The sequence below is a fragment of the Mus caroli genome, chromosome 7 (assembly GCF_900094665.2).
Source record: "Mus caroli chromosome 7, CAROLI_EIJ_v1.1, whole genome shotgun sequence".
Taxonomy (NCBI): domain Eukaryota; kingdom Metazoa; phylum Chordata; class Mammalia; order Rodentia; family Muridae; genus Mus; species Mus caroli.
In genome coordinates, this window is record NC_034576.1 from 93,217,192 (window position 1) to 93,238,132 (window position 20,941).

At 37.0% G+C, this 20,941-nt stretch overlaps 1 protein-coding gene across 20 annotated transcripts in view; it reads left to right on the forward strand.

The window, feature by feature from the left end:
• Picalm (phosphatidylinositol binding clathrin assembly protein) overlaps window positions 1-20,941 on the forward strand; it is an 86,001-nt gene that overhangs the window by 9,011 nt on the left and 56,049 nt on the right. The gene's annotated exons all lie outside the window — the stretch shown is intronic.

Here is a 20,941-nt window from a genome sequence, read left to right on the forward strand (position 1 = left end):
TAGTTCTTCCAAGAACTAGTCCATGGTTTACAATTGGCTTTCCTAGCTACAGATCGCAGGTTTGCTTTGCAGGTGTCTTCACAGGATATGGTCAGTTGTTCTATTTTAGTGACTATAATGGCAGTGTGTGTGTGTGTGTGTGTGTGAGAGAGAGAGAGAGAGAGAGAGAGAGAGAGAGAGAGAGGGGGGGNGGGGAGAGAGGAATTAGATATAGTACTTCAACTGTATACCAACAAATAGTAGGGAATGTTTATATAGAGTATTGATAAAACTTTGATATACTTCAGGTTGTTTAAAAATTTTTCATTTACTCATTGTATTAAGTAATTTAAAGTTATGTTTATATATAACTAGTTCTAAGGTGGCATGAAGGGGATTGTGAAGCAGTGTGCTTCCCCCCAACCCCTACACCGTATGTATATATTTATGTCTCAGATATTGTATTTACACATTTTAAGTTGAGAGAGAATTTTGTAATTGTTAAATTGAGACACAGTTCACATTGCCTACTGCTTACTGTTTCAAAGTGTTCAGTGGTGTGTGTTGTATATTCATGATATGTATGTGCCCATCACTATTATCTAGCTCTAGAACATTTTCCATTCCCCTACCAAAAAAATGTTAATAATCATTCCTAGTTTCTTCAGCCCTACCACAACCAGGAATCTGTAGTGTCTGCTCTAGGCATTTCATGTTAGTAAAATCTTAGCATATGATCTTTGCTTCACGCATAGTGCTTTGAAGGTTCATCCTTGGTATAGTAGTAACAGGTTAAGAGAATCTAAAGAAGGTTGAAGGTCTTTTTTTTTTTTAACTACCTTTTGTGCTCAACATGAAGTCCAGTTATACTACCTCAGTGTAATATGGAAATAGATTTTTTTTTTAATGTTAACCTATAGTACTGGCTATAGTTTTTTGATGGATGAATGGAATTATTTGTCTCAAGCATTCTCTCAGTTGGATGGACCACTTGATCAGTATGTTTTTAGATTGAGTTATGTCTTTTTTAATTGCCTGGAGGTAAAACATCAATAAATAATGATTTTGGTCATACAGAAATGTCTTGTACTGCCCTCTAATGATAACTTTTCATATCTCAGAGTTTGTTTTTGTTTTTTTAGTAGCTCTTGTAATTATATGTATGGAAAGGATCCCCATGCATCTTCTTTAAACATGTGAAATGTTTAAAATGCAGCATGGGACAAATACGCAATAAAAGATGCTGACTGGGTCACGTCAGGGTGAGGGTTTCCATGAAGTAATAGTAGTGCTTTCCGATCTTACGAAATGAAGAGAGAGAGATTGCTAAAGTAATAGTGTTTGCTCTGTTAATGATTTGTTTAAACAGTTTCTTTTCAGACTCAAGTACATTTTTATTCTGCTTTGAGAGTAAAGGAATGATGGTAACAGGGAAATAAATATTTGGATTTAGTTCATGTAAAACTAGGGCAGTTTGACACAAAAGTATTTATTCCAGAGCCTGCCTTTTGCTGGTGTATTTGATTTTAAACAGTTTGTCAGTAAAGTCCTTCAGCTTTTCTGCTTTCTAGGATTATGGGCTTATCTAGTTGTTAAAAATGGATTCTAGATAGTCACTGGTTTTAAATTTTTGGTTCTTTCCAATAGTTTGTATCTTGTGGTAGGATATATGACTTTATTTACTAAATGCTTGTGTGCTGTGATATAAAGTATTAGTAAAAACATTTAAAGTGTAGAAGTACTAGAAGAACTGAAGGCTGGACCCTCAGTATGCTGCTGTGCGTGGTAGTGGGAGTCTTCTGACCGCCTGCCTCAGCTGTATACTTCCTCTCCTGATTTCCATGCTGGTTTAGAAGGCAGACTTGTGGGTTCATCCTTGAATGAGAGTATTTTTCCTGAAGAAGGGTCAGATGACAAAATGAGACTTATTTAGTGGCATTTTAATGAAAGTTTCTAGAAACGTTGATATTGAAAGAAAAAAGTTTTCTTTTGTGCAACGTTTTACTGTATCCTAGGCTGACCTGGACCCCAGCAGTCTTTCTCACCTCTTGGGATTACAGGTGTGAACTACTGTGCCTACCTTTGAGTTACTATTGAGCAGGACTTATGCCAGTCTTGAATAGAATGGGGGTGATCACGGTTTAAGAAAGAGCATAGCAATGTGACTTTTTCCTTACCTTAAAAGGACCATGAGTGCTAAACAGTCAAGTAATTGAGGTACATGCATATAATTCGTGTGTGAAATTTCAAAGTAAGAGGTAGGAATTAAATCTAAAGGAGGTTGGTGACACACAGAGGAGGGGACCAGAATTTAAAGGATATAGTGATTTTGCAGAAGGATAGAAAGTTCTTTTTAAACTAGCATCTGCAGTGACATGAGGTAAGAAAGAGCTTTGTAGTGCTGGGGGAGGGTGGTAACTTACCTGTACAAAGCCTTGGGTTTGGAGACGTTGCTAGATGAGGCTGGAGAGGAGCCTTAAAGGTGTTGTTACTTTGGTAGGCTTTGTCTTCAACCTTTACTTCACTGACCTTCATCTTAGAGCGCCTCTCCCTTTACTGTTATTAAATGCCAGTGCCATGAAGCCAGGGAATGGTTTTGGAGGGCCTCTAAATGTATGAATGGACATAAACTCACTAGATGATAGTAAATTCTAAATATTTTAGGAGGTTTTCTTTGATTTGATTTAACTATTTTGATACATTTGTAAACGGTCAGTCATTCTTAATGTTTTAAGAGCTGAGTCTACCAAATGAGGCTTATAGTTTGGTAGGAATTAATAAACTCCTTAGTAATTACATATTGACTGTCTACTATTTATATGCCCAGGTTACTCTGTGGAGATTATTGGCAAATCTAGAAGTAAAAGTGCTGACTGGGTCTTTAATCTAGTAAGGAAAATGACATATACACATAATAGTATTACCAGGCAATCTAAGAGAGATACTAATTCAGTGATACTTAGAATCAGAGGGGAGGCATTGCCTTTAATAGGTGAGGCAACTGGGCCTTCAGTGATGAGTAATGAGGAACAATAGGAATTCCATGCAGCAGAAAAGAATGTATAGACATGTAGGTAGGAAGACTGCAGCAGTGTTTATGTTAACAGGTGCTTTGTTGAGAAGTGGGATTCTAAGGGTCAAAATATAGCTGAAGTCATTGACTTAAGGCCAGATTGTGGAAGGAGTTGAATTTTAACAACACACCTTTCTTCAGAGGTTATTGCCCAGGAGTTTTGGTCAGATTGTACTGTTGTTGGAGCTACTGTGTATTCTCTTTTGCCAGTATGAAGACAGGAAAGAAGACTTTGCTTGCTTTGAAAGCTAAATGTTATCTTCTACTTTTGCTTACTAGAAGCGTAAGTTACTAGATTGTGACCTCGAGCCTTTGTTTTTTGTTTCTTTGAGACAGAACTATGTAGCTGAAGTTGGCCTGCTAATTTTTATATTTAGCCCAGTCTGGCCTCAGACTCCTGAATATTGGAATTATAGGCGGCTCCTCTAAGCTAGACTATTTCGTTTTGAGACAGAGTTTTTCACTGTTTGCCCAAGCAGGTCTCAACTTTGGGATTTCCCCTTCCTCAGCCTTCCAAGTGTTAGAATAACTATCACAACTCTGGGCCAGAGTTTTACACTTTGACTAGTTCCAATGTCTGTACTTATATAGTATTATTTTATTACATTATTGTACTACAAACTATCGTTTAAATTTTTATGTTACTTTATTATTATAGATTATTAATAATAATACAGTGCTAAGTACTCCGGTTTGAGGGGTATTTGTCTTTCAGGTGAATGGGATCTCATTGAAGAACAACAGAAGGCTTAATGTAGATCTAATTTAGACCTAAATTTACATCCCTCCCTCCCTCCCTCCCTCCCTCCCTCCCTCCCTTCTTTCTTTTTTTTTTTTTTTTTTTTTTTTTTTTTTTTGACTAGGTTTTAGTATGTAGCCCACATACCTGTTTCCTGAGTGTTGAGTTTAAAGGCATGTACCACTATGTCAAGCTAAAAGTTTGTTAAAAGTTTAAGAAAACTTCAGTGTTACACAGAGTTGGATGAAATAAGTTTAGTTAAAATACAGTGTACACAGAGTTGGAGAATAATTCAGATTTGGGTTGTTATTTCTTTGTGTTTTGCATTGACATGTAGTAGCATACTTATAAAAACCTCTAAAAAAATTGTTTAACAATCTTGTTCTGGTTTATAAAGGTGGTACATGCCTTTAATCCTAGCACCCAGGAGGCAGAGGCAGTCAGATTTTTAGGAGTTCAAGGCCATCCTGGTCTAGAGTTCCAGGACATTGACAGCTATATAGTTAGACCCTGTCTCAACTCCTCACTCTTAAAAAAAAAGAAAGAATACATGGACATTTATCCATTTAATTTACTTATCTTGGAGTGCTGGAGTTTGAACCCAGAGCCTCATTGCATACTAGGCAAACATTCCTACTTCCATGATATATCCCTAGCCTTAACTTTCTTATTTTGGGTCAGAGTACATTTATTTTCAGATGATAATAAAGAACCTTGACTGGAAGTCTGGAGAAACCCCTTATCTAGCTCACAGAAAACTTTCAGAGACTGGGGAATAAAGGACTTGTCAACAAATAATGATTTCTATAAGTATGTAAAGTTCTATTTGGGAATAGCAACTTCAAGAGGGAACTCACCTTGTGGAGTATTGGTGCTAGCCTTCTCTCTGCATGACCTTAGAAAATCAGCTTGCTTATTTTCTAAATTGCCTTTTTCTCTGCTATTCTGTGATGCTAAATTTGTGCTTCTTTAGCTTTTTTGTTATTGGCTTTGACAATTACCATCATAACTTTTGAAAACTACAGTCAAGAAACTTTGTCTACTTAGCTCTTCCCTTATTTCCCACAAGTTTTCAGTCCCATGTACTAATATATTATTACTTAAAAAAACAATGAGAGCTTGTATGTCATGCAACTATTGACATTTTTTATGTGATTTTGTTTTTAGGAAAAAATGGCTAACAAAATGTGAAATTTCTTGTACCTTTATTGAAAACATGTAACTAATATATATGATAGAAGGCTTCCTATCAGCCTCTTCAAATATATGTCATGTTTGCTTTTAAAGTTTTCACTTCAGGTTTGTCATAGGATCTCTTTATTTGTGCGTTAGGTTGGAAGCCTTTGTTCAGTGAAGCACAGCTGTCTAGGTGGGACCCACATGAGCAGCCATGAGTAGCAACTGCAATAAGGTTGCTCCCCATGCTTCTACTGGAAGATTTTTATTTTTATTTTATACTCACTGCACCTATTCCTGAAAATAGGGACTTTTTGTTTGCTTCTGTATCTCTTGAACTAAGAATATTAATGCCTGTTGTATAAAAGTATTTTTTTGTGATTTTTTTTTTTGAGAATATTAATGCCTGTTGTATAAAAGTATTTTTTGTAAAATTTTGTTTTGTTTTGTTTTTCGAGACAAGGTTTCTCTGTTTAGCCCTGGCTGTCCTGGATTTAATGTGTTTTATGTTGCGCTTTGGTTTTGATAAAGGTCCTCATGTAGTTGAGGCTAACATTGAACCCCTCATCTTCCTGGTTTTGCATCTTGAGTGTTGAGATTACAGGAGTGCTCTACCACATCTGCTTTTAATGTACCTTTGATGACGACAGTGGGTTTGGTGTACTGGGCTAGTGAACCTTTCGGTGAACAGTTTTTAAGTGTTAACTTGTTCTTGAATAAAATTAATGTTTTAATGTTGAAAACAGTTAATGTGATATTGATCTTAAGTTGGTTCACTTGTCAGTTCAGAGAATTTATACCAGAATTAGTTTATATTTTAATTAGGAAAAGGTAAAGGTGTTAGTAGCAGTGCTTGTAACTATTTTCATAGACGAAATGAGGTACAGTGAGTAATTTTCCTGTATTTTTGGCTTTATCATAATAGAACAGTTGAGAGTGTTATCAGAAGTGTCATTAACCAGTTGCTAGGTTCTTGCCATAGCCTTATTTTATGTTTTATTTTGCTTAACACAACTATAGGGATATTACATTTGTTACTATTAAGAATTTTTAGTTGCTTGTTGAAAGGACTGCTGCTTTTGTGTGTGTGTTTATACATTTTCTTCTTTATACTAGAATTCTACAGTAGATCAGGGCTGCATTTAGAAAGTATGTAATTGTATGCATAGGTTTGGACTGAAATCTCTGTGTAGCTGGGATAACTGCTAGTAGGAGATGAAAGGAGTTTGTGTTTACTTGCAGTGAGTGATTTACTAGTTCTTGTGAGACTCTCATGCTGCCTGTGGTGTTAAGAAGTAAATTGCACAGCTAGGTTAGTTGATTTGGTATTTCCCCTTCCCTTTGGTTTTTGTTTGGTTTTGGTCCTCTAAGTGATTGACAATTAAATACACAACTTCCTGGTGTAGTTTATATAATCTTTAATCATGTACAGTTTGTAGTTATACTTAGAAAATTTGCCTTTTAACATTTGCTTGCTTCCAGTTTGTTTTTAGATTACATCTTTGGGAAGGAAGGGGAGGAATTTGGTAGCATTTCTGTGAGGTTAGTAGAATAGGAAACTGATTTCAAGTGGTAGTTGCTAATGTTATTTCAGGTGAGCTGCCTAGGGGAATTTGGGCTTTTATTTATAAGGCCAGTGAGTACACTGGAGGTTACTTTTTTTTTTTTTCTTTTTTCTTGAGATGGAGTCTCATGTAGTTCAGGTTTGCTCATTTGGGGCTTGAGACACAGTCTTACAATATAGACCATGCCGGTCTGGAACTCACTGTGTAACCCAGGTGACCTTCAACTCTTTGGCAATGTTCTCTACTCAGCAGCCTAAGCCCTAGGATTGCAGGTCTGTGCTCACATGTCTGGCCAAAACTAATAAAAAGAAGAAACTAAATGGCTGAGATAGCTGAAACACAATGATCAAGAATGAATTTAGAATTTGTTTCTAGATCTTTTACTCATCTGTTAGGTTACAGACCCGTTACATTGTAGTACAGTCATGTCCCATGGAGCTGAATGACATGTGCTTGAGAGAGCCAGGAAACCCTACAGCTGAACTGTAAGAGTGGAGAAATTATGTCTTCATTACTACTGAAGCAGAGATGGAGTAGCACTTAGGACAGACTATTAAGAGAGTGAAGCTCACTAGTGAGACTCCAAAGACTGCTAACTGGGACAGATGAACTTTAAAGGATGATGTCATAGGAAGGTCTAAAAATAGACAGTTTCTCACTTGCCAGTTATAGTCATTCTAAAAGGTGGTGTCCAACAGCAGCAGTGAAAAGATAAGCTGGTTCATGTGCTCCAGTGTTTGTCAAGTTTAAGGAAGGCTCAACTAGAAAAGTAGTATTTCCCGTAGTAGCATATTAGTTGAGCATAAGATTTATTTGAGGATCCTTTGATAAAATTACACTGGAAGTTAAATATTGGTATTGTAAAACGACAGAAGAAAGGTAGTTAAGGTTTTTAAAGGTGGCTAGCTCTCTATACTACTTAAGGTTTACATTATTTCCTCATGATAAGCCAACAAAAACCATAATATCCTTTCAGAAATTTAACAGACTTTTCAAATGTCATCCATAGATTGAATTTAGTTTTTGAAACTATCACGTGGCATCTATTTGGTTACAGATACTTAAATGAAAGAAGCAACTGCTTTTAGTCTTGAGGCTTTTATTATTAGCATTACTGCAGCTGTTAACTGTGCTTGGTACACATGTGAGCCAAATAAAAGGACAGTGAGGCATTAAGTATGATGTATTCTTAAGCTATCTTCCTTCCCTCTCTCCCTCCTTCCTTCCCTCCTTCTCTCTCTCCTCTCTCCCTCTCCTCCCAGCCTCCTTACCTACCATCCCTCACTCTTTCCTTCCCTCCTCTCTCTTTCCCTCCTCCCCTCCCCTCCCTTCTTCTTTCCTTCCCATTCCTCCTTTCTTGACAGAGCCTCATTATGTTGTCCTGGCTAGCATATGCTCACTCTGTAGACCAGATTGGCTATCATAGATACTTGCCTGCTTCTGCCTCTCAAGGGCTGGAATTAAGGTGTGTCCCTGTTCCCTGCACTTATTTTCATATTTTTTCAGTAGCACAAGCATGCTTATCAAGATTCCTTGTATTGAGGTGTACTTGACGTCTACAAGCTCATAATTAACAGTCGATGGGTAAAATGCTACTGTCTTTCAAATTTTAATAGAAGAAGTCATCTAATACTGCTTTTAAAAACATATTAAGTCCTGTAATTTCTTATTCTAGTATATTGGGTTGATGGGTTGATAGTTTTTACATAGTGAATTGAATAAATAATATTATTTTCAGTGATCAAATTTTGTTTGTATATATTTTGAAATAGTGTGGTGTCCTTCCTCCCACACAAACTATTTTTGGAGGGTAATGTTTGAAGATCTCTTGTAGCCCAGGCTACCTTTGAATTTGTTTTGTAACTAAACCTGGCTTCCAACTTTTTGATCCTTCTGCCTCCACTTTCAGAGTGCTGGTATTACAGATGTGCACCATTGTCTAGTGTATGTGGTGCTAGAGTTTGAAGCCAGAGCTTTGTGCATAATAGGAAAGCACTCAACTGAGCTTATCCTCAGTCCAACAAATATTTTTTGATGATCAAAACTTGTATATTTAAGCAGACATTTTTTCCTCTTTAGTTCATGTTATTTGAGTATAATTTTCATGGAATTTCTAAGTTTAAAAAATCAGCTTAATTTGGGCAGCTTTTAAGACAAAGTACATGATATTTTATAATGCCTTTTTAGAAAGTTAAGGCCAGCCTAGTCTACATAGTGAGTTCTAGGATGGCCAGGGCTTCATAAAAAAACCCTGTCTCAACCACCCTAGTCCCCATCACCCCCAAAAGAAAAGAAAGGAAAGGAATTTTTTTAAATGTTGAGTAGGTGGATATGGGTCTTATAATCAGAAGAAGAATTAATGTGGTTATAATATGTGTGAGAATGGGGATTTTACACTACTGTTTAATTTCATCTTGTAGAAATTAAAAGACTCAAGTGTTAACTCATTTGGAAAAATTCTTAAGCTTTATTTTATAGTGATTTATTAGCAGTGTGCTCATGCTTCTTCTTGTGGAGTTAGTTCAGAACTTACAGCCATGGAGACAGGCTACTTTCTGCTTCAGATTTCTAGCTGTCATTTAGCACCTTGAAAGTTCTTCTAAAGGTAGTTTTACTTTCTTAGTGGTCTTGGTGCCTGTTTGCCACAGTACAGTAATACTTGATGAAGTGTTTTAAGTAGATGCTGTTGATTTTGACTCACTTAAGGTTCACTAAATGTGTGGCAAATATTGAGTTTCTACTGTTTGTATTTACAATTTGAAATCCAGAGGCATTGTAAAATCATGTAGAGAAGATACAGTTCAGGGTCATTTATTTCACTTTGGCAAAGATGGGATGCCTCCATACTAACTGCTCTATGAAGTTGACTTTCATAGGCACGGCCCACTAGTACGTGCTGAGATAGCTTTATCTACTTTTTATCTAGGACTCTTTTCATTACTGTCATGTGAAAATAGAAACCTCCTCCAGATAAACCCCATCTCTGTACTATGTAACTAGCAAATACTGCCTGCTGCCTGTATTTGTTTTCTCTCCACTAATCCATAAACTCCTGATTATCTCCCCCTACCCATGTATAAACTACACTGAGGTGGAGGTTTTGTCTGTCAACTCTTCTGTAGTCCTAAGAAATTGGTCAGTTATTCCATATTGTGAATATGTGTAGAATAAATGGGATTTCTGTTTCTTCTGAGGTTTGCAAAGCTTTTGGGAGGTAGACCATAAAGATTTTCCTTTTCCTAGTTGGACTGGGGTTGGGGGTATGGACTAGTGTTTGTGTTTTCTCCGTGAGGGAGATAGGCAGAGAATTGAATTAGTCCAGTATTCTTTCTGAATAGGCAAAATAAATCATTAGAATGGGGAAGTCCTGTGAATTTCTGCTTACCTTGACTTGGTGGTTAAAAAATAACAGTGATCTGGGCACAGGAAAGAGCCTTTACTGGTTCTGCTCATTCTTCTTGGAACTCAAAAGTGGAGAGATGTGTTTTGGCTTCACCTCTGAACCCAAATATATTTATATCATCATATCAGCACATCTGCTAGATACAGTGTTCACATTGTGCAGGATAGATTCCAGAGATGTATTTAACAGAGAAGAATGCCTCTCACTTATTAAAATAAAACAGTCTGTGTATAGTTTCTTGTGGGCTTTGTTTCAGGCTGGTTTGGAACTTGCAATAATCCTACTTCTGCCCAACAAGTGTTTATGGTCTTTTTTTTTTAAGGTGTAAAAATTTTTGGACATAAATGTAAAAAATTCTAATATTTCCAACTCCCCAAAGACCTAACATTGATTTTTCTGAGAAGAAATGGTATTATCATTCGCCTGGGATTTTGCTGAAGATAGATTAGATGGTTTTCCAAGAGTACGTGAGACATAGGTGAAATCTGCTGATGGGATGAAAGGACCCAGTGGCTAGAAGAGAAGAATCATGTAAGTGCTTTAGGAAGGCTAGTGAAACCCCACAACACAGCACTCCAAGACAGAGAGCTACAAACAACCCAGGGTGGGTTGGTGGCACATCAGCTCCTTAGCTACTTTTGTGATCTTTCTCTAGGTTAAGTGATAACTAAGGTGACATAATTTTCATCCAAATTGGTTCACTTGCAAGTGAGAAGGTAGCATGGGGACAGGTAGAAACCAGGACACTTGGTTATTCACACTTTAGAACATGGTTTTCTCTAAATTGACCCAATTTCAATGAACATATTCAGGTGCTTTTTAAATTTTTACAGTAATCTGCTCTGCAGAGATTCTCAAACTTAGCTTCCTTTTTATTGTTCTTGGTGGGATTTGGAGAATTCTTTAATTGATTTTTTCTATATGATACTCCCTGGACTTAAGAGATTTAGTGGAGGTAAGGATAGTACTCATAATGTATGTTTTAATGGGATATTTTTATTGTATATATTTTGAGAATTTTACACAATGTATTTGAATCATATTACTGTCCTCCAACTTCCTCTCTAATTCCTCCCAGATTCATTCTTACCTCTCTACCTACCCCCAACTTCATGTCTTCTCTTTCTTTTAAATAACCAAACGAGTCCAGTTTGTGCTGCTCATAAACTTCTGGGTGTGGGCATCTCCTGGAGACTGGTCATCATACCAGGGGCTAATAATATATTGCCTAGGAATTGGTCTTTGTAAATTCTTGTTTTTATATGGGACTGCTTTTGAGAATACTGAGAATTAGTATCTCTGTCATCAGGTAATTTGGTGAGATTTTAGAATATAAACTTTATAGTTTGGCATATAAAATTTGAATTTCATACTGCTTGATACTTAAAATGTTTTCTTTCCTATAGGACAGATTGTAATTCTGAAACTTCAAATCTTCAAAGAAGAGAGGAAAACACCTTTTGCTTTATCATGGATTTATTATTATCCTCTGATCTTATGTTAATGCTTTCATTTTGGTTTTCTTATTCCATTTAAATAAATATTTTTAAATTCTTACATTAGGTGATGGGTTTTTATTCTATTAACATTTTGATTTTGCATTTTCTGATAAATTGAAAACTGGCATAGAAATCTTTTGAGGCAATACTTGTAAAAAATAAGGTTTCTGTGTATTTCTTATTTGTAATTTGTGTCAGGGTATGTAGGTTTGGAAATCATTACTCTAAAGGACATGGAAAATAGAGCCCTAACCTCAAAGTTAAAGAGCCTGAACTCTTCTTGCCAATGTCTGCCACCCAGTGGTAGGCATGCAGAGTCCAGCAGAACACAGAGGAGAAAGAAGCTCTGTATCAAGAGTGCTCACACAGTAATCAGAGGCAATTTGATAATGTGAGGATTGGGGCTCTGACTTGAGCCTATAGTCAATACTTGATACTTGATATTTTGAAAGTATATATTTTTCTGTATAGCATCTTCATAACAAACCTTTGCTTTTGTTGTAAGATTTTTTTTTTAATTTATGATAGATTAGTAGGTGAAAAGACCAACAAAATAATGGATAATTTTAAGAGACAATAAGTTAACCTGATTTGAAGAAATAGTTTTTTATTTCAATTTTAAAAGGAAAGGCAATTACAGAATGGCTTTCCATTAACTTAAATAATTTATCTTGCACTTTTACATTGAAGTATGTAGAGTTCTATAGATTTGGCTGTGCCTAGCTGTGATCGGCCAGCTCTTAGTGTATAATATCTCAGGGTGGCTTTTTGTACCTTTTCTCCATATAGACATATCTTTAACTATTCCTATTTGACTTCTTCTTTTTTCTGCTCTAAATGAAAGGGAGATCAGTTATTTCTCAGCTAGCTAGACATCTTTTTTGGAAGCACTTCTTTTGTCCTAGTATTGAGATACAGACTTTGTCATTACGGTGTTTGATACTGTGTCACTGTAGTGACTCTAGGAATGTGGAGTATTGTAAACATGACACAATGATTGCGAAGTTGTTAACAGGGTTCTTTCAGATGATCTCTGCACCAGGCCTTAGACTGCTTAGAATATTGCTACTTTCTGCACACATCTTCATTTATTGAATTGTTGGAGACTGAGTGCAGGGAGGGCTTCACGTGTACGAGGCAAGCCACCACTCTGACTATACTGCAACCCTCATACATTAATTTCTCTTCAGGACATATTGTGTTTGATGCTGGTAACACAATGGAAAAGATGGTGCTGCTTTATTAAGCTCAGTTTTAGAAGAGGAAGTCACATATACTCCACTAATGTTAATGAAATGTGTTAAGTGCTACAGTTGTGATGAAGGGAAAACACCCTGATAATAACCTCTTGCTCCTGGATTCTGTCTGAGCCCCATACATATAGATGCCAATGACTATAATGCAAGACTTTATTTAAAAAAAAAACGTCATTTAGAGAGAAATTATAAATACTTTGTAGACATAGCTGTTTGCTACTAAGCTCATGCACTCACGCGCACGCGCACGCGCGCGCGCACACGCGCACACACACACACACACACACACACACACAATGTAATTGAAAATTCTTGGGGCACAATCATCATTCTTCTAACATTGAGTTTTTTTTTCTTTAATCCTCAGTCTCTTCAAGGTAACTAATTTTATTGCCTTAAAGAAAGTTTCTGTGATCCTTACTACTTGGAGTTTTGTAGTGTATTTCCAGAAATATTTACTGCTCCTGTATTCAGTCTTTAAAATTATTTTTCTAGAATAATTTTCTTTAAGTTGCCTTTATTATATTCTAAAAGCTGGAACTTGCATTGATGGAGGTCTTTCTAGTTAGCGCCTTCTTTTAAAAAAGAACTTTGCTTAAAATAACAAAGTAAAGCAGGTAAGAGAATTTGCAGAGATTTCACAGCAGTTTCTCTTTTTTTTTTTTTTTGTGGGGCGGGGAAATGTTACTTCTATATAGAAACAACAATTAGTTAAAAGGGTTGAGAAAGTTTATTAATTAGGATAAATATAGTATCTTGTTATGCAATTGTAGAATTACTTTTTTTTTTGGTTTTTTTCGAGACAGGGTTTCTCTGTATAGCCCTGGCTGTCCTGGAACTTACTCTGTAGACCAGGCTGGCCTGGAACTCAGAAATCCGCCTGCCTCTGCCTCCTGAGTGCTGGGATTAAAGGCGTGCGCCACCACCGCCCAGCTGTAGAATTCTTAATGTTTCTTTTCCTGTTCATTTTGAGAACACTGACAGAAATAGCATACCAACTTTATGCTAACAGACTGGTCCTCTGCCTAGGATTGACAGAACTACCTTAGTTTAACTTTGGTATTTAGAGATTCCTTAGGGCTTCCATTGAGAAAACTGAATTAAGTTCAAAATACTTACCTAGTCATTGAATAGTATACTTCAGATTCTGTGCTGATAATTTGCTTGACACTGGATCTTTATGCAGTTCTGGCTGTCCTGTAGCTTGCTGTAGACCAGACTGGCTTCATATGCATCTGCCTCTGCCTTCTGCATCCTGGGATTAAAGGCATACACCATCACACTGGACTAAATTCTAAGCTCTTAAACAATGGAAGTCACAATGCTACCTTTGCCTCACAGGCTGCTTCCTGTTAAGCTTGTCCTTTTGGCTATTGGACTTAAGTTTCAAAGAGTCTTGTCTAAGTAGTACAGCATTGCTCTGTATGTGTGACTGAGGAGTGCTTGTCATAGTCCCAGAATCACACAGGTACTGGCATAGGTTTTTTGTATATCATCCGGACCCACTGTGCCAAAACTATAGAGGTCAGTACTTTTGTGTCTCTGTATTTGGGCAAATACAGTGTATGTCAGCAAATACACAACTAAAGTATACACTCTTTAGGTATGCATATGAGTCTGTTTCTTCTCTGTGGCTTTTGCTTAACAGTAGGTAACTATTTCTTCCTAGTCAGCTTCTCCTTTGTCATGTTTTTTAATAGTCTCTCATTCTACCTTTTAGTCAACTAATTCTGAATTATTAGGCATGTCCACTTAAGTGTGAGTTAGGGTCTTTACCTTCCTGGGTTGTTTGGTTTGGTTTGGTTTTTTCTTTCCCCTGAGTCATCTGGTTATTTTGTCTTTTAATACCTCAGATAGTCCTTTTCCATCTCAGGTTAGCTCAGTCACTACCCTGTAATGGGCATTGTATATTTTACCTTTTAAAAAAGCTATTTCCCTGTTACTACCCTAAAGTCTGTTTGGTAGATTGTTAAATTTCTCTCCTAAGGTACAAATATGACTCTATAAGTACTGTTTTTGCGTCTGAGACAGGTCTCACATGTAGTTGGGGCTCTCCTTGATCTTCCTGTCTAGCTCAGGCTAGCCTCAAGTAATAAACCTCTTATTCTGGTTACAAGAGTAATTGAGTTACAGGTGTGTGACATCATGCCAGACTTTTAACAAGTATACATTTGAATCTTAATGGAAGTTTTATGAAAATACAGCCTTATGCTCTTGTATGGAATTCCAAGCTTTAAATGTAATGCTTTAGCCGTTATATCGTTGTGATCCCTTACAAAGAGAGGAAGAAAGAGTAAGAAACATTTGACACTTAGGACTAGGGTAGATGGCTTTGGTTTAAGTCTAGTTGCAGCTACCATATTTACTAAATACATCTATTTTCTTGCTATATGATAAAAGGTTCTGCTACTTTACACCAGAATCTCAGAAGCTGTTTTCTTACCACAAGTTACTGTTGGTGAGCATTGTTCCATTTATTTGTATCCCATCCATGAAAAGATCCAAGGTTTTGAGATATGAAGTGCTGTTTAATTGACCACTTGATTTTCCTCCTAGCAACAAACAGAAACCTGAAGTAACAAAGATGTTGTCTTTTTTTTATTAGATATTTTCTTCATTTACATTTCAAGTGCTATCCTTCAAACCCCCTATACCTTCCCCCCACCCTGCTCCCCAACCCACCCACTCCAGCTTCCTGGCCCTGGCATTCCCCTGTACTGGGGCATATGATCTTCGCAATACCAAGGGCCTCTCCTCCCACAGATGGCCAACTAGGCCATCCTCTGCTACATATAAAACTAGAGACACAGCTCTGTGGGGTACTGGTTAGTTCATATGGTTGTTCCCTCCTGTAGGGTTGCAGACCCCTTTAGCTCCTTGGGTGCTTTCTCTAGCTCCTTCATTAGGGGCCCTGTGTTCCATCCAATAGACGACTGTGAGCATCCACTTCGATGTTGTCTTTCAAACAACTCTTCGGAAAGAGATAATTTGCCTAATGGTTATTTTAATACCACTCTTAAAAAGTATATGTTTTTGGTGAAGCTCATATGTGTTAGAAAATTCTTGTTTGCCAGAAGTCTACTGAGTGGCTATTTTTACATGGGAACTTGAGACTTTTGCATTTCAGTTTCGGATGCTACTGATTGGCATTACTTAGCTGCTGTACATACTGTATATGTGAATACTAAATGTCTTTGCTTAAGTTTCTGAAGTTGTTGAAGTTGGTTTAAGTATAGAGGTTTACTTATGGTTATAAGATAAACCATTTGCTGACTGTTCAAAATTTTTTGTACATTCTAAAAAAATTTCCTATGAATTCAGGCTGTGGTATTTATCCTATTTTTTTTTATTATGTTTGTTGTTAAGTATTCGCAATTTAGGACTTGCTTTAAATTGGACAGTTGCTTCTGGCTATGATGATACAAACCTGGTACTTAGGATGCTGAGGCAAGACTGTGAGTTTAAGGTTTCCCTGTCTTTTAAAGTACTTGGGCATCCTTTTTTATAAGTTTTTAAATGTCTTTATCCTTTACAACGATTTAGTTCTAGACATGAATCTGTCACATGGTAGTGAGTCCTGTGACCTCTTTACCTTTCAGAAAGAGCCATGTGTATATAAATAGAAATAATATCTGGTTTCTCAGATTCTAATTCTAGTAACATAGTCGTTGAGAGGATGTATTAATAATAAAAGCAGGAACATTTTGTTTGGTGGTTGAGGTGTCCAGTAACTGTGTAAGGGCAGTGATGCTCACTGTTGTGAGTGTTCTCCATGACATTAAACTCTAGAAAGTCTCATTATTTAGTATGGGGTTTGGGAATTGTTAATAAAATGTTGATGAAGAACTGTAGTGTTTATATTCTCGAGGTAAGTAATTATTAAACATTTTGACATGTATATGTCAACTTCGTTGCAGAGTTTTTGCTTTTAAGAAATAATGTCTCCTGGGTTGGTCATGGTTGACAAATGCCTTTAATTTCAGCACTTGGAGGGCAGAGGAAGGTATATTTCTGGGATTTTCAGGTCAGCCTGATTTACATAGTAAATTCTACACCAGCCAGGGGCACACATACACAGCCACTCACTATATCCTGGATTCAGAGTGGGACAAGAAATAGCCATTGAAATTCTTGTAATTGAAAGTTTTATTTAGAAGTTTGCTTTTGATTAGTTACATGTGGGGAAAAAAGCATTTTCCTTTCAGCATTGCAAGCATTTTAAGTTGCTATTATGTAGAAATTTCACACATAGGAAAAATTACCTTCATGAAGAGAATGACTGGCTGAATTAAGGAAGTGTGGGGAAATACACACAGCAGAGTTCATACAATTTCTTACCTTAGTAATATTTGTGTAATGTTAGTTTGTCATTTGGTTTGGTCTAGTACATAGTCCTATCCCGAATTCATTTTTCTTGTTGTATGTGAAATATTACCTAGGAGCCTCTGGAGTTATCCATTTTCCCCTTTGATTGTTTCTAACCTAACCAGAGTTCTTAAGGGTTTAGATGTCCTTTAACTTGAGATTTGAAAATTGCACATTATGGATTTGGGTTTGTTTTTCAAATTTTTAAGAAGAGCAAATAGTTGAAGCATGCTGATTTAGTATAGCTAAGAGACACCATTTTTGATGGATGGATTTATCCTGCCTTCTTCCCACCCTTTGCCTCATTATGTGCCTCTTCCTCTTTCCTCCCATTCCTCTCTCCCTACTTTTTTATTTTGGGGGATAGGGTGTCACTAGCTCAGACTGGTCTTAACTTCTCTTTGTACCCAGCCTAGACATTGTGGTAGACTCCTGCCTGTGCTTTCTTTTAAGTGTACCTATGCACTCAGCATAGGCCTGTAATTCCCAGTGCTAGGGAGACAGGCAGGAAGTTGCAATTTCAGGGAGGCCCGGGGCCAAATAGGTACACGTGTCTTCAAAAAGGAATGTGAAAGCATATATACCAAAATGAATAGTTTATTTAAGAAATATTAATGACCATTGTATGTGTGGCATTGTTTCAGGCCTCTGAGGAAATAGTGGAGAACAAAACAACTCTGTGCACACAAACTAAGTCTGGAGACAGACAGACAGTAAGATGAGCTAAGTAGTAACCAGCGCACAATGGAGTAGCTAATGATGGCGTAGTTGACCAAGGTACCCTAAGGATTTGTGAATACAAATTGATATTCAAAGATGAGTCTCTGGTACATGTGACATCTCAGCAAAGATCTATAGGAAGAAAGAGAGAATGCAAGTATCTAGGAGAAAGCGTCCAGTTAGAAGGAACAGCACTGTCAGAAACATCTGAGGTAAAACAGTGTTTGGCATTTGTGAAGTGTTGTAAAGGAAGACATTGGGATGACTAAAGTATGTGCAGGGGGAAGCAGAGTGTAAGGGGCACAGTATAATGTAAGTAGTGTCTATGCACATACATTATCAGTATAGTGCAGTACACACGTCCATGCACACCCACTGTGTATATGTGCAGAGTGTAGTTGAACCTGGAATGCATTCTACTGAAAAACTAGGCTTTTTGTTTAACCTTATCTATTTATCTCTGATGGATAAAGAAATGTAGCACCTTTTATGGTGACTAGTAGAACAAAATGATTTGGAAATCAGTTCAGTTTAGAAGAAAGTTCTGTAGTATAGAATTATTATGTAGTAGTTTCAGTGACTTTGTAGATTAGTTTGTAGAAGGGAAATCTTCATTTAAAAACAAAACGTTTTGAATAACGAACTTGAATGGAAAGATTCAGGTATGAAATAACAAACTATACCACACAACATTGCAATAGTGTTCTGTTGGAGGATCAGTAAGATGCAAGAAGAAAGATAGCAGAAGTTCAGCGACTTGTCCCATGCTGTCCGTAAGGACGTTATTTAGGCTAGATCGTGATAGTGTTGCTTTGTAGAGCACTCTTCTGTGAGGTGTTGTGGGGTAGGTGAGGTCCCAAGTCAGCTCTTACCAGAAATAAAGGAACTGATCTGATTAGTGTTTGAACCCTTGACAGTCCTGTTTGTTTCTTTTCTGAGGCGTCTCACAGTATGGCCTCGACTGGCCTTATGTTCACTGTAACACGTGCCAAGTGGCAATTCTCTTGCCCCATTGCTTGGATTACAGCAGGTACTGCTGTGCCCAGTTCAAGGTGGGTGATTTGGAGGTTTAGGAGGCGTGATGAGAAAGCTTTGGTTAATGATATATAGAATGTATTTCTGTACTAACATGTAGAGAGATGTTTGATGGCAGGTTCAGCTTTGGAAGTACATTCCAAAGAGGTTGGGGAAATGGCTCAGTTGGTAAAGTGATTGCTGTACTAGGATGAGGGCCTGAATTTGGATCCCCAGCACTCATGTAAACCACCGGGCATAGGGGCTAGCACCTTTTATCCCAGCCTGTCTCAAAAAACATGGAGAGCAATAGCTAAGAGACACCTGGCATTGATCTCTGGCCTATGTGTATGCGCACGTGTATGTACATTGTACACATATGCTCATATATCCACATGAGTATGTACTCAAATCACATAAAACACCAAACAAAAAAAATTAACGGTATTTTTAGGGAGTGGTTTTCTATACTTCAGAACTTCAGTAATTTTCTCAAGATACCTTCTGGAAGGATAAGAAGAAAAGTCTAGGGCTATAAAGCTAAATGGGAGGTAAGAATTTAGTTGCTTAAAACTAAGAATCAGGTCAGACTAGAAAGATCATGATTCCGAGCCAGCCTGGCTATAGGGACACCCAGTTTTTAAACAAAAAAGTAACAGCTTTGCCCTCTTCAGATTTTATTTGGAATAAAGCAAGCAGCAGACATCCAAGCCAGTAGAACTTTAGGTATAAAGTAGTATGAAGATTCAGAGAGGGTAGATTGGACTCCTTCCTTTTTAAAATTTGCTCTATACATACATCCCCAAGTTAAATTTATTGTTTTGTTACAATTGACTCGAATTTTGAAAGCTTTTGTTATTCTGATGTTGTATGTACTTTTTATTACATTGTTTGGTGCTTTATTCTTAAAGCAGTATTGGCTTGGGTAGCTACTTGTCTAAATTCAGTTGCTTAGCAAATGTTACCGGCTGGATCTACTAAAGCAAGTATTTTAAAGTTTATTGCAAGTATATAACTATTCTTAGTTATATTGTCATTTCTTGTAAGGAGTCAAGGCCAAGTTAGGTTTTCTGAATTTCTATTTAGTCATTTTCAACTAAACAGTAAAAGTGAAAACATTACTAATTTTGTTATAATCATAACTGACATATTTGTATATCATATTTGATATACATGTTGAAAGTAAAAGATGTTATGTCTAGATCTACCTCTCTAGTCTCTAGATTGGATCATAGTTTGGATTTCCTATATTGAATTTACTACTAAAAATTTTAAAGCAGATTGTAAGTAAAACTCGCTAATTTTCTTTTTCTTCTTTTTTTTTTTTCAGTCACACAGTTGTGTGCTAGACTATTTGACTATTTTATAATAACGCCTTTGAGTGTGAACTAAATCAGACTGGAATTTAGGCCAGGCTTGGTGGCACATGCCTTAATCTCAGCACACATTCAGGTGAATTCTCTGTGAATTGGAGGCCAGCCTGGTCTACATAGTGAATTCCAGGATAGCCATAGCTACATAGAGAGATCCTGCTTCAAAATCAAAGAAAGGAAAGCAAGGAAGGGAGGCAGGAAGGAGAGAAAAATCGATAGAGACCCTACCTCAAAATAAATAAGTAAATAAGATTGGAATTTAGATATACTTTTAGCAGTATTAATAACTTTTAATTTGGTAACTTAAATCTGATTTCAGTTTTGTTTGTCAGAATTAGCTAGTGGATCTTCTTTTTTTTTTAAAAAATTTTTTTCTTCCTAAAGATTTATTTATTTATTATATGTAAGTACACTGTAGCTGTCTTCAGACACTCCAGAAGAGGGCGCCAGATCTCATTATGGCTGGTTGTGAGCCACCATGTGGTTGCTGGGATTTGAACTCTGGACCTTCGGAAGAGCAGTTGGGTGCTATTACCCACTGAGCCATCTCACCAGCCCCGCTAGTGGATCTTCTAACCAGTGGGTCTGAGTTAACTAGTAGAATTGAGGGGGACAAGAGTGAGCCATAGTTTACATAAACTAAGATTTCCCCTGTCACAGACTTGTCACTGCTCCTTTCCTCTTAGTACAGACACTCCTACAAGTGGCCGGCCTACTTCCTGCTCAAGCTTCTTTATGTGTAATTTCTTTTGAAAGGGGTATGTGTGTGTGTGTGTGTG